The following is a 12,533-nucleotide window of genomic DNA, read 5'->3' as shown; positions in this document are numbered from 1 at the left end:
ATGGTGGTTGGCAGGTCTTGGGGCAGAGTGAATGGGGAGTTATTATTCCTGGGTACAGAGTTTCAGTTTTGCAAGATGAAGAGTTCTGCAGATGGATGGTGGTTTTAATTATTACAGCTATTTTTTTAAATTTTAATAATCCCAGCCATTTAACTTAATTAATCTCCATTTAACATAACTAAGTAGGCACAAAATTTAAAGAGTGATATGAACTTGCTTTTTGTAACTTTATTGTTTCTTTTTGTTTATTTTGGGAGCTAGTTACCAAAGATTCTGGTTAATAGTTAAAGAAAAAAACTCTAAATTGTCAGCCATACCTTCTTGAACAGAAATTCAGCATTTCAGAAACTCAGAATCCGAGAGGTGCTATCCGGTCATATCTGAGTGTAATTCATGATATAATTAGCGTCAGAGTGTTCAAAAGAAATCCTTTTCAAAATAGTCATTAGCCAGTGCCCTCATAAATCACTTACTTCTAAGACAGTTTTAAATAAATCCAAACTTTTGAAAGGGTTTTAGATTTTAGATCTCTAGAAGTTAGATACCACAAATGGTATTAGAAATCTATGCTAGCATTTCTCACAAATTACCCTCCAATGACATCAACTTTAATGTAATTGGGGATATGGCCCTATCATATTCCTTTCAGGGAAATTCAAGGCCCATTGTAAAAATGTAACTCATTAGGAACCATAAGTATTTAACATTATCATTATCCTATGTTCATTTTGATCCCAGACACCAGTTCTGAATTCCAAAATGGTGCTTATCTCAATCTAATAACTGCTAAGGGGCACAAAGCCAGTGAGGTGCCTCTATTTTCAAAAAGAGTAGTTTGACAAAATTACCTCTATTAGTAAAATTGATGTTGCTTATGCAGAATCCACAAATTATTATTTGATGAGGCTTAAAAGTTGATTTCACCATATTTGAGAGAAACAGGTTGAAAGCAGGAAGAATTTTTTTCCCATTTAATGAGTTTTAGATTTTTAAAAAATATTTCTATTTTCAAATCTTTAGGAATAGAGTTCAGCCAATTAAATAAATATACTTATTGCATATTTGAAGAATTAGGACTATCTAGTGATATTTACCAAGTAGACTGCTAAATATGTGGAACTCTCTATAATAAATGTAGTTCTTCCAGCCTGATCCAACACAATAGTCTCAGATACATGCAATGAATATAGATTACTATCCTTTGAAAATTTATATTTCTTATTTTGAAAGCTTATTTTTAAAGGACCTATAAGAGAGCTTAGTTTAAATATTCTGTAAATGTTATTTTATTTTTTAAAGTATTTATATATTATTTTAATTTTAATTAAATTTAATTTTAATATTTTTTACTTTTAGTATTGATTTTATTTACAAACTTTTTTTAAGTTTATGCAATTGCAAACAACTATCCAGTCCCTGCCCTTAAGATGAACTCTAAGTACAATAGAATTGAAGAAACTAAGCTTAGAGGGTCAAGGGTGACTTCCTGGAAGCGTTCATGTCAAAAACAAGGGAACAGCAAATGCGAAGTTCTGGAAGCCAGAGAATTGATACATAAACAAAGAACAAAAACCTGGCAGCAGTTTAGTACTTCCAGGTACTGAAAAACGAGGAGAAATTAATGAGGGTTTGCCTGTGATATCCACCCTATGTACCTAATATGTAACATGCAAGCAGAACAACATTGCAAAATCACCAAGAACACTCAGTGCAGAGCTTGTAGAAGGGCCTCAACATAAATTAGTTTCCACCTCTCACCAAATGCAACAAAGCTAGGTTAAAATAAAACTAACTGCATTTTTCAGTGGTGAGGAAGAAGGGAGGTGGCATTTAGTGGTGTGGTAGTGAGTAGGAAACATGACATAGCATAATAATAATAATAATAGTTCATGCAGCTTACTATGTGCCTGGTACTGTTCTAAGGACTTTAAAAGAACCATTTAAAATTCATGAAAAAGCCCTATGAGGTATTGTTATCATTCTCAGTTTCCAGATGAAGAAACAGGTGAGATATTTTAAATAACTTGCCTACGGTTGCATAGCTGAGCCAGAATTTGAAAGTTTAAATTTAAATAGCCCATTTTTTGCATCTGAGCTCTATCATTCACCCACTGTGTGGTCCTGGGTAAGTAACTAACTTCACTAACATCTCTCACATTAAAAATGGGGACATAATGAGGCAATTGTGAATATTGAATTTTAAAAAATCATAAAGTTCATGAAATATTATATATCCCCAATAAAATGTTAGTTATCCTTCCTCTTCCTACAGCCCTCATGGATCTTATCCATTTATTCAATGGTCATGTACTGACTGCCTGTGAAAATATAATACTTAGCCAAAGACTTGGAAAAATACCTCAGACTGTTAACAGTCATTATCACTGAGATGAAGAATGCAAGTAGGCTGGTGTGAGATTTAACTCCTGTATACCAGTGCCAAGCCCATTAATTGGGCCTTATCCCTTTGGGAAAAAGCAGGAAGTATTAGGGAAAGTTCCCGAAACCACCACCCAGTAAGAATGAGCTCTATCATCTCCTGGACCTAAAATTATCACCAAATAGAATAGATGAGGCAGTTTGCAGGTACCAAGCATCCAGTTTACCCTAGTTCCTTTAGGTGACCTAGCCAAGTCATACAACAGGTACCAAAGACATGCAACAGGTCTGAGGTACCTTAAAAATTCTCCATTCCTCAGGCTCAATAAACTGGCTTTTATTATAATCTAAAAGCCATCTTTGTACTTTACTTTTGTTCTTTTTCTCAAACCCTTACTGTACTCCCTCTAGATATTCCACCCAGCTGGGGTCATTCTGACTTTGTCCTATTTACTGTTTATTTCCATTTCCTCTAGTATTTTTCATATCAACTTCAATAATATGTGGTAAGGCTCTATAAAATTGATAAACAGGAGCACCTCAAAAATTTTAATAGTTTATAACCTGCTGTCATCTTGATGATCACAGTAATTTCAGTACACAACTTTAAATGCTACCTTTCATCCACCAGTCATTTCTCCACTATTTACAAAACTACCAAACATAATGTAATGTATATAAGAATATATATTTCACCACCTACCTTTATTACATGTATTTTAACATGATACTCTGTTTTTAATTCTGCATGTTATTTTTAAATTTTCTATTTCTTTTTTGTTGTTAAAGAAGAAAGTCCAAGAGAGAATTTTGATACGTACCCATTTGAAAACCATAGATTTATATAAAAAGCTTGACATAAATGAAGAAAGATGGGCAAAAGGAGTATGTAATTTAGGAGAGAGAAGGTAGTTCCCAAATTTTACACTCTTTGGAGGACTTCATATCAAACATCAAACAATCTCTCATTGGTTTATGGTTATTATGTATAAAGAATTCTGGTAAGCCTTTAACTTAAATATTCTCACCTAATCCTATATTATAATGTAAAAACTGTTATAACTTCAATTTTATAGATAGAAAAAAAAGGCAAAGATTAAGAAATGTTTCCAAGTCCACACAACTAGTAAGTATTGGAATCATTGTAAATGCAGGTTTCTCTGACTCTAGGTACTGAACTTTCAAATATTCTGTAAAATCACCATATTTGACAACATGGCAAATGACAAAATAGTAATAATAATTTGGAGTGAGAAAATCTTTGTTTAAGTCTAACATTTCACACTTATTAGCTGAATATTCATCGAGTCCAAGCAGTCTCAGGATACTTCCATCTTGTGGTCACACCAACACCTGGCTCTCAAGTTCACTCTAGTATTTGTTTCCATTCCACCCAGACAAATGAACATAGAATCATGGAAAGAAATTTTTAACTGTGTGCATAACTCACTGACTAGAACTCAGTCACATGACCATTCCTAATTTCATTGGCGTCTTAAAAATGTAGTGGAGCTATGTTTCCAGAAAGAAAAGTTAGCAGGTTTGACATCAGCTAGTAGTCTCCTCCATAAAGTGTATATGTAAAGCCCCATTATTTGATTAATTAGTAGTAATTGCTACTGCTACTTTAAGCCTCTGATGCCCTTGAAAATTAATAAGATAAAAATATACTTCAAAGGAAAAAAAATAAAGTAATATGTGTGATTCAGAATATTAACATTTGTGGAGCTAACCAACGTTGAAACAGAGGCGTTTCAACCTTTCACTTGGTGATGACCTCCCTAGGAGAACATGCCTCTTGAAAATAATTTTCTTCATCCCTCTCCAGAAGAGAAGAGGAAACACAAGAAGAAGTACCTGGTGCAGAACCCCAATCCCTACTTCATGGATGTGAAATATCCAGGATGCTATAAAATCACCACCATCTTTAGCCATACACAAACAGTAGTTTTGTGTGTTGGCTGCTCTACTGTCCTCTGCTAGCCCACAAGAGGGAAAGCAAGGCTTACAGAAGGATGCTTCTTCCAAGGGAAGCAGCACTAAAAGCACTTTGAATCAAGATGAACGGGAAACCATCCCAATAAACACATTTTGGATTAAAAAATAAAACAGGCACTTCAATATACAAAAATGAAAAGTGAACTACCTTGAGTAGACAGCAACAAGGCATCTCTCCAAAGAAAAATGTCTTTATTTGATTAAGCTAAGGTTAAATAATCTTCACTAGAGAGAATCCCAAAGCAGGAGAGTGTGCTACATAAAAATGTTTGTTTGTTCTTTTCTTACACAATATCACTTTGCATTCCAAATACTCCAGCTAATCTCATTAAAGGTTGGTGAGGGGAAGGAAGTAGAGAGAATTTAATTCAGCATGTAATTATTGTTGAGCTGAAGACCTTTTTTTTTCAATAAGTGAGTAAACTATGAATAACTTTTCACATACTAATTGAAAAAGTTCAAGTGAATCAATATTTAAAAATACCCAATTGCTATGTATACCCATATGCCTACTGCAGACACAAATTGGATGAGTATTTTCTGACTTCCTGAGAAATTATCTATCTATATCAAAATATGTATCTATAGATTCATATCCATAAAATATGTGTGCATATCTACAAATTCTCAAAATATTCTGAAAATATTTATGAAACTCAATATCAACAAAAAAAGAATCACATTTAATAGATGAAAGACAAATATGGGCTGAATTGAGGTACCCTCAAAAGCCAGAATTAGATTTTACTCTAAAATCTAAACTAATAAAATGTGTATCGAAAATACAGGATTAGCCATAAATGAGAGTAAAACAAGATACTGTGAATAAGTGAGTAATGGACTAGTTTGGTAAAGTTCAGCACTTTAATTCCTATGATATAAAATTCACTGCTTGCTATGCAGAAAACTTGTTTATGTTCTTCACGTAAGAAAAATTAAAATGGTAGAAAAGTGACCAATCATGAGAGTCGAGGTGGGGGGGGTGGGAAGAGTGTGTTGATTCTGCTCATTTAGCATGGTTCAAGGTTCAAAGTGGATAGAGTTCTGGCCAATCCAACATTAGCAATCCGATTGCACAGGTTAGGCTTTACCTGAAAGATATTTAAATCAGCTAATTGATTCCTTGTTCTCCACTTAAACTTCTTAAGAAGGTTTCTTCCAATGTATTTTCCCTACAGAAAGAGAATATGCTAGAGAAGCTGAATTAAACATTCTGATTCACTCGACAGATTAATTTCTCTGTGTAAATGAACAATGACATTTTCATTCATACATATCAGTGGTTTATACCCATCAGTTGCTGTGAGTATGAGTCTGTGCACAGAGACAGCTTTCCTCTTAAATTGCAAACAAACTGATCCTGGGAGACTGTTATCCATTCCTTGAACTGTGATGAATCCACCAAAGCAAATGCTACTGGGTTTCTGAGCAGCCAGTCCCTCTTCCCCATGTGACATAACCTTGTTCTGGTGTACTTGTTTCTTGGAAAAGTTTTAATTGCTATTTTTTGTTTTGCTAATTGTCTAATTTACTTTAACCTCGACATTTAATTCTAGAATATTGTGAGATTGTTTAATTTATGGGTCATTAAGTTCTAGATGTTTTTTCCCTTTTTTTCTTGCTTCTTGTTTAAGGACACGAACATATAAAAGAAGATTAAGTAGACATGAATGATTACTAAGTGAAATCTGTATATTTTTTATCTTACTGAAAGATTAGAGAAGTTGACTAATACTATTATATATGTACTTTAAGGGCTATTATTAATTTTCAATTATAGTACTTTTATATTTGCTTCCAATGTTATTTGCAATTTTTTGATCGTCAGAATTGTTAATTAGCATATGTTTTATAGCATCATGGATCCTGATTCCAGAAGTATCAGGAGCTCTTTCAAGACATTAGATGATCCATCACCACTGCCTTCATCCGAACAGACTATTTAAGGTAAATCACCTTTTCCATTTATTAGCTGTGAAACTTCTGATAATCATTTTAAGTTTTCTGTCTTCAGTATGAGTAAGCAAGGCATTTGTAGGACTAAATATAGTACATAAGGTAAAACTATGCCAAAAATTTTTTGAAAGTGATTTTTGTATACAAATGATAAATTTATTGCTAATGAGAGACATCAGATTTTTATAACCTTCCTAAACTAAATAACTGTCATGAGGTGATTATAATTATATGTATAAACCATAATTATTCATTGTATGATGTTGAGTCAACAGCAAATTTTCACGTGTTTATGAAACATATTAATATTATGTGTATATTATCAATCAAATCAGTCTTAAATTTTAACTACATCTTCAATTTTTCCAAGATTAAATAAAAACTGTTTACAGGATAAATGTGACATGAAAATTTTGCTTTTTATATTCTCATGCTAAAACTTAAAATAATGTTAGTTCTTCAACACATTTCCAGAATGGCATTAACCTGATATTTTTCAAGATTAAATTTTATTAAAGAAACTTACGCATGTCCTAGTTTAGGGTAAGCTTAAATGCTAAAATAAATCTCCCTAAGTTTAATGTTCTAAAAATAATTTAAGTTACTATCCTAGAGAACTAATAATAATTTTATGGTATTCATAAAAAAGAAAATACACTCTAAATAAGTACAAAAAAACGCCTGGAATTATAGAACTAGTGCAAAATTCTTAACTTCAACTAATTATATTTTACTCTTGAAACTCAATAATACTCCATACAGGCTGAAGTCATTGATTTTCTGAGTTTGCTTGCATAATATTTAGTTCTAAACTTAAATGTTAGACTTCATAAAATACAAGAAAATGGACATTATAGATGAAACATATTTTTAAAAGATAGTGCTTATAAATTCATAAAATCTCAAGGGTAGGAGAAACATTATCACATTTTATATAGCATTTTTCAAAAGTTGAGCATAAAAGCTACAACACAAAAGTCCCAAAAGAGAAAATCATACAGGTCATAGTAGCAAATAACAAGTGAATAAATCTAGAAATTTATAGCAAATAGTTAAGGAAAAAAATCACTTTAAAGTCTGAAAATATATTCCCAGGTAAACATTTTGTCAAAAATTGTTTTGCAAAGCTACAAACCTCATATTTACACAATTACAAACTGTGAAAATATTTTGTCAAAACTTATGACAAAAGTTACTAGAGCTGTAATTAAAGATAAAGCCTTAAATGTCAACTTTATTGAAAAAGAACATTTTAACAAAAAATAGGCATTTGAACTCAGATAATTAAAACATGATGAATCCTAAGAAAAGTATGAGAAAGGAAATATAGTAATAAAGGAAAAAGTAGGAATAATTGAAAAATAAAAATTAAAAATAGCAAAACATTTACATTTTCTGAATAAAAAGCAAACTGTGCATTCCTATATTTATCTGTTTTGTACATGTATTTCTTCTGCCTGGGACTTATTCCTTTATCTTACCACTGGAAACTTTGTACTCCTTTTCTATGAATCAACTGAATTACCATCTTCATTCTGAGAACTCCCTGATTCTTCACTCATATACCTTGCATGTTCCTCATTAGAGGTATTGAAACATTGAATCTTTTGAATAAATGATTTTCTATATGATATCACCACACATTTCAAAGGAAAAATGTAGGATGTAATATATTAAGCAAGCAGTTGATTTTGTTGAAAAAATTACACATGTGTTAGTTTGAATTGGAATTTTAAAAATTGTATTTAGTGACTGGCTATTGCTGATATATAGAAATACTATACCAAATTATTTGCTTTAATATTAACTGGTTTCTGAATTTTATTGGATTTTCTAGTTATACAATTATATTCAAAAAGACATCTCATTCTGCATATTCTAATTTCTTCATCTTTATATAAAAACATCTTGATTATTAAGACAAATCAAAGGAAAAGATTTGGATATAATCAGTAATTAAGAGCATGCACACTGGTGTAAGTTTGCCCAGATGTGAAACCTGGGTCTGCAACCTATCTACCACGTGACCTTGGGAAAGTTACTTATCTCCTTTTTGCCTCAGTTTCTTCCCAGTAACTATCTTTTAAGGTGGGTTTGAGGTTTAAATGAATTAAAACTTGTTATATGCTTAGAATAGTGTCTGGTATTGTTTAACCTTTAAGGCAAATGTCTAAAAGACATAGGATAAAAAACATTTCAAGTATTTTTAAGAATTTTATGTGTTTATTTAAACTATACTCAATAAATACTGTTTAATTAACATTTCCACCACTTTTATTTGTGCAAACTTTACTTTCTCTGTCACATTCTAGCTGCAGGACATTAGGCAGCTTTACTTAACATGTGTACACTTCAGGATCTTTATCTGTAAAATGTGGATTTTAATAGTACCATCCATATAGATTTGTGTATAAAAAATAGGATAATGGTAAAATAAGAAAGATTTTAGAACATTTTAAGCTTTCACCAAATGCTAAGTAATGTTATTGACATAAGTGAGGCATTGAATATATTATAAAGGTATTTCATATTGAAAACACAGATTAACCATTAATTTGTGTTGGGGCAACTGACCATTCATTACAGCTAAATAAAAATGTTGCTTTTCTATATTACACATTACACAAAAACAATTTTATATGTAGCATAGAAATCATTACAGTACTAGAAAAAATATAGGTGGGTATTAGTATAATTTCATAAAGAAAATTTTCAAAGAAAATTTGAAAATTAGTATAACTTTTCAAAGAAAAAAAGTCTATTTCATCCTAGTGATATAATCAAAACTTATATAACATCAGAGTAGAAATTATGTTATTAGAGAAAACTTGCTGAATTTTCTTGAATACAGACTGCAGAAAATTATGGGAAAGAAGCAATGTATTCTGTGCTCTCAAGGGCTATGAAATCTGGTCAGATATCCTTGAATAAAATAAGTTGTGAAACGTATGAAGCAGAACATAAGATGCATGGTAAATCAAACATGATCTGTAATCCAAGTCAAATTATAGCCAACCTTGAGGACAATTATATAAAATGCAACTGTGCTATTTTTCAGAATGTTATCAATCCTTGTCACATTTTTATAGGCTCCAGCTCAGATTTTGTTTTTAATATGGAACGTTAAAATTCTAGTGTCTTTACAGAAAAGAAGAAATCATTCATTCTCAATGAATTATATATTTCATGGAAAATTTAGCCAAATTTAATCTATATTGCTTCTTAATTTTTATTTTTAAGAAGCACAGACATTAAAATGCTCACTCTGGGTTTTCTTTGTGAGTATCTGGAAAATACAAAGTATCATCATAGCCCTATGTGTCACTGTTTTTCTTTTCAATTCTATAAGCAGACACTGTATTTAATTTGGGGAGTACACTTTGCTTTAGTAAATTTGATGAAAAATAGATTTTCTAAAAAATTAAGCCTGATTTATCCCTCATTAACTTCTCAAATTATTGAAAATCTCAATAGTGTGATCTGGGAATATTTTCCTAAGGAATAGCCAAATTTTATAAGCATTACACTATCTATTCATTCTGACAAAACTAATATTTCTCTTTAGGCAACACACTTTGGATTTTATCTATTTATTTTCAGTCTAATTAATTTGAGAATCTAGAGTTTGACCCGGAGACACAAAGGAGGCTCCACGGTGCTCATTTGAGATATTGCAATATTCTGATGCTTCCAAAAATCAGTTCAATTGGCTCTATAATCATTCCTTTTAGTCTTGCTGTTGAAGGTGTAGTTTAGTGGTTTCTCTGATTGCCATACAGAGCTTTATGTTCCTAGAGGACAGGAAGATATAGAACTTACTTCTTTTCAAGCATAGTCACTGTGTTCTAGCCACACTTGCCTTCCTCTTGCTCTGAATCATCAACCTCATGCTGGCCATGATATCTTTGCACCTGCTGGGTTTTGGTTTTGTTTTGTTTTGCTTTTTGTCTGAAAAATTTTACCCAGAATCTTCCTGTATCTGAGTCTTCTGTATTGTTCATGTGTTAGAATATTTATATTACTTACTCTAGTTAGCTTTCCCAGATTATTCCATCTAAAACAGCAGAAACCACACCCCTTCCAACACACACACACACACACACACACACACACAAACACCTGGCCAGTCACTACCACAGAACCTCATTTCCTTTTCTTTATTATTCTGTCATGATTGTGTTCGGTTATTTATTTGTCTTATATGTCTCCCCTACTATAATATAAGATCCATGAGAGCAGGGACAGAGGTTCTTTCTTGTACCTCCAGCTTGGAGGACAGGGTCTAATCTACTGAGTGGCCCTCGAGGGTAAGAAAATAGAAAGAAATAAGAGAGGAAAGAAGGAAGGAAGAGCAAAGGAGCGAGAATGGAAGATAAGACAGAAGACAAATAGCAGTCCAAGTTATAGGCATGTTAGAGGAGCCACTTGGCCTCTCAAATTCCATTATTACTCTATCAACTCTCATAGTATAAACACCCACTTGAGATTTAAACTCAAGGGTGCTTCACTTGGGAAAGACTACTGTGCTGTGCAAAGTCAAGATCAACATGTCAGTGCTGCTATTTTCTTTTATCTAGAGTTCACATCATGCTTATAATTTTATGTTTTAGTTTCCCTCAGTCTATTTAAAAACTACTTGAGATTATACCAATGTTTTCTCAGTCCTCTTTCTTATCAATTTCTTTCTCTTTTTTAAACTCTATTTCCTTTCCCTATGATGGATGACCCTGAATGACATAAGATTCAATGCAGCAAACTCTAGTAAATATTTGTCTACAATTTGGAATAAAACAATTAATTTCCTAAATAAATTTTAATATATTTACTCATGTTTTGGAATTTTGGAACCAGAGTTTCTTTATTTAAACTTTACACACATTTTTAATAATTTAAGATAGAAACATTTCACAGTATTTTCACCATGCTTCAGTCTACTTTTGACCAGATTGTCCTGTTCCTCATGAGTCCTTTGAATTGGTTATAATTGCATAGATTGAATTCAGGGTTACTGACATCCGTAATAGGGGAAAAAAGTACGTGACATATATACCTAATAGTAGTGCTAATACTGATGTAAGTATTAAATAAAGTATGGTGCATCTTTTAAATAAACTGTTTTTCAAAATTGTACATGATAATTGAAAAGAATATATACAATATAAAATTATATCACAGTGAAAATGTAAGACAAAAATTAGATCCACATTATTAAAAAATTATATAAAATGAAATGTGATTCAATGGGTGAGAACTAGAACAATCAAAAAAAAAAGGAAAGGGCTTCCCTGGTGGCGCAGTGGTTGAGAGTCCGCCTGCCGATGCAGGGGACGCGGGTTCGTGCCCCGGTCTGGGAGGATCCCACGTGCCGCGGAGCGGCTGGGCCCGTGAGCCATGGCCGCTGAGCCTGCGCGTCCGGAGCCTGTCCTCCGCAACGGGAGAGGCCACAACAGTGAGAGGCCCGCGTAACGCATAAAAAAAAAAAAAAAAAAAAAAAAAAAGGAAAGAAGTTTTGGAGTAAAGAAAATACAAAAACATTGCTTTCTTTAATTTTAATTTTCCCATAATTTATAGTTAGTAATGTAGAGGAGGAGAAAGATGGGGAGGATATAATTATATTGCCAAAAAGAAAGTAAAGGCACATTAAAATAATTTTGTTACATATGTATCCCTTTTCATTCATGAACAAATCAGTGAACATCTACGGTCCCAGGTGTTGTGAAGACAATTTGTTAGGTGTGAACAAGGTTTCTGGTCTTCAGGAACCTATAATCTGTGGAGGGGTTTAAAACATATGCATGAATTAATCCATTACCAGGCAGCATACAGTAGTTACTATATGTGAATTGCAAAACAGAATTGTTTTGAGAATCTAAGCTGAGTGACAGAAGGCTTCAGACTCGAGGAAGAAAGAAATATTTTTGTTTTTTATTTTCTTTCAGAGGTGAACCTTCAAATTGGTTCATTAGCAATGAAAATACTCTCACCATGTAATGGTGGGAACTTTCCAACTGAGTAAGGGGCAATTTTATCCTGATTTCAGTAACTTTTCATTGATAGTTTGCCATAAGCAAGTGATTAGATTTAAAACTTTTTTTTTTCCCTATCAGAGGGCATATTTGTAGTATGTATATAAAACTCTTTTCTATCAAGAATATATACAAATTTTGGCTACGCTAATAAGTTGTAGCAGCTTTTCTTGA

At 32.3% G+C, this 12,533-nt stretch overlaps 1 pseudogene; it reads left to right on the top strand.

Moving 5' to 3' along the window:
• The first annotated feature begins 4,170 nt into the window (after window positions 1-4,170).
• LOC116741614 lies at window positions 4,171-4,422 on the top strand (annotated as a pseudogene).
• Window positions 4,423-12,533: the final 8,111 nt, after the last annotated feature.

Source organism: Phocoena sinus, chromosome 16 (genome assembly GCF_008692025.1).
Source record: "Phocoena sinus isolate mPhoSin1 chromosome 16, mPhoSin1.pri, whole genome shotgun sequence".
NCBI classification, from domain to species: domain Eukaryota; kingdom Metazoa; phylum Chordata; class Mammalia; order Artiodactyla; family Phocoenidae; genus Phocoena; species Phocoena sinus.
The sequence above is the reverse complement of the archived record's forward strand: the minus strand, read 5'-3'. Positions and strand labels throughout refer to the sequence as shown.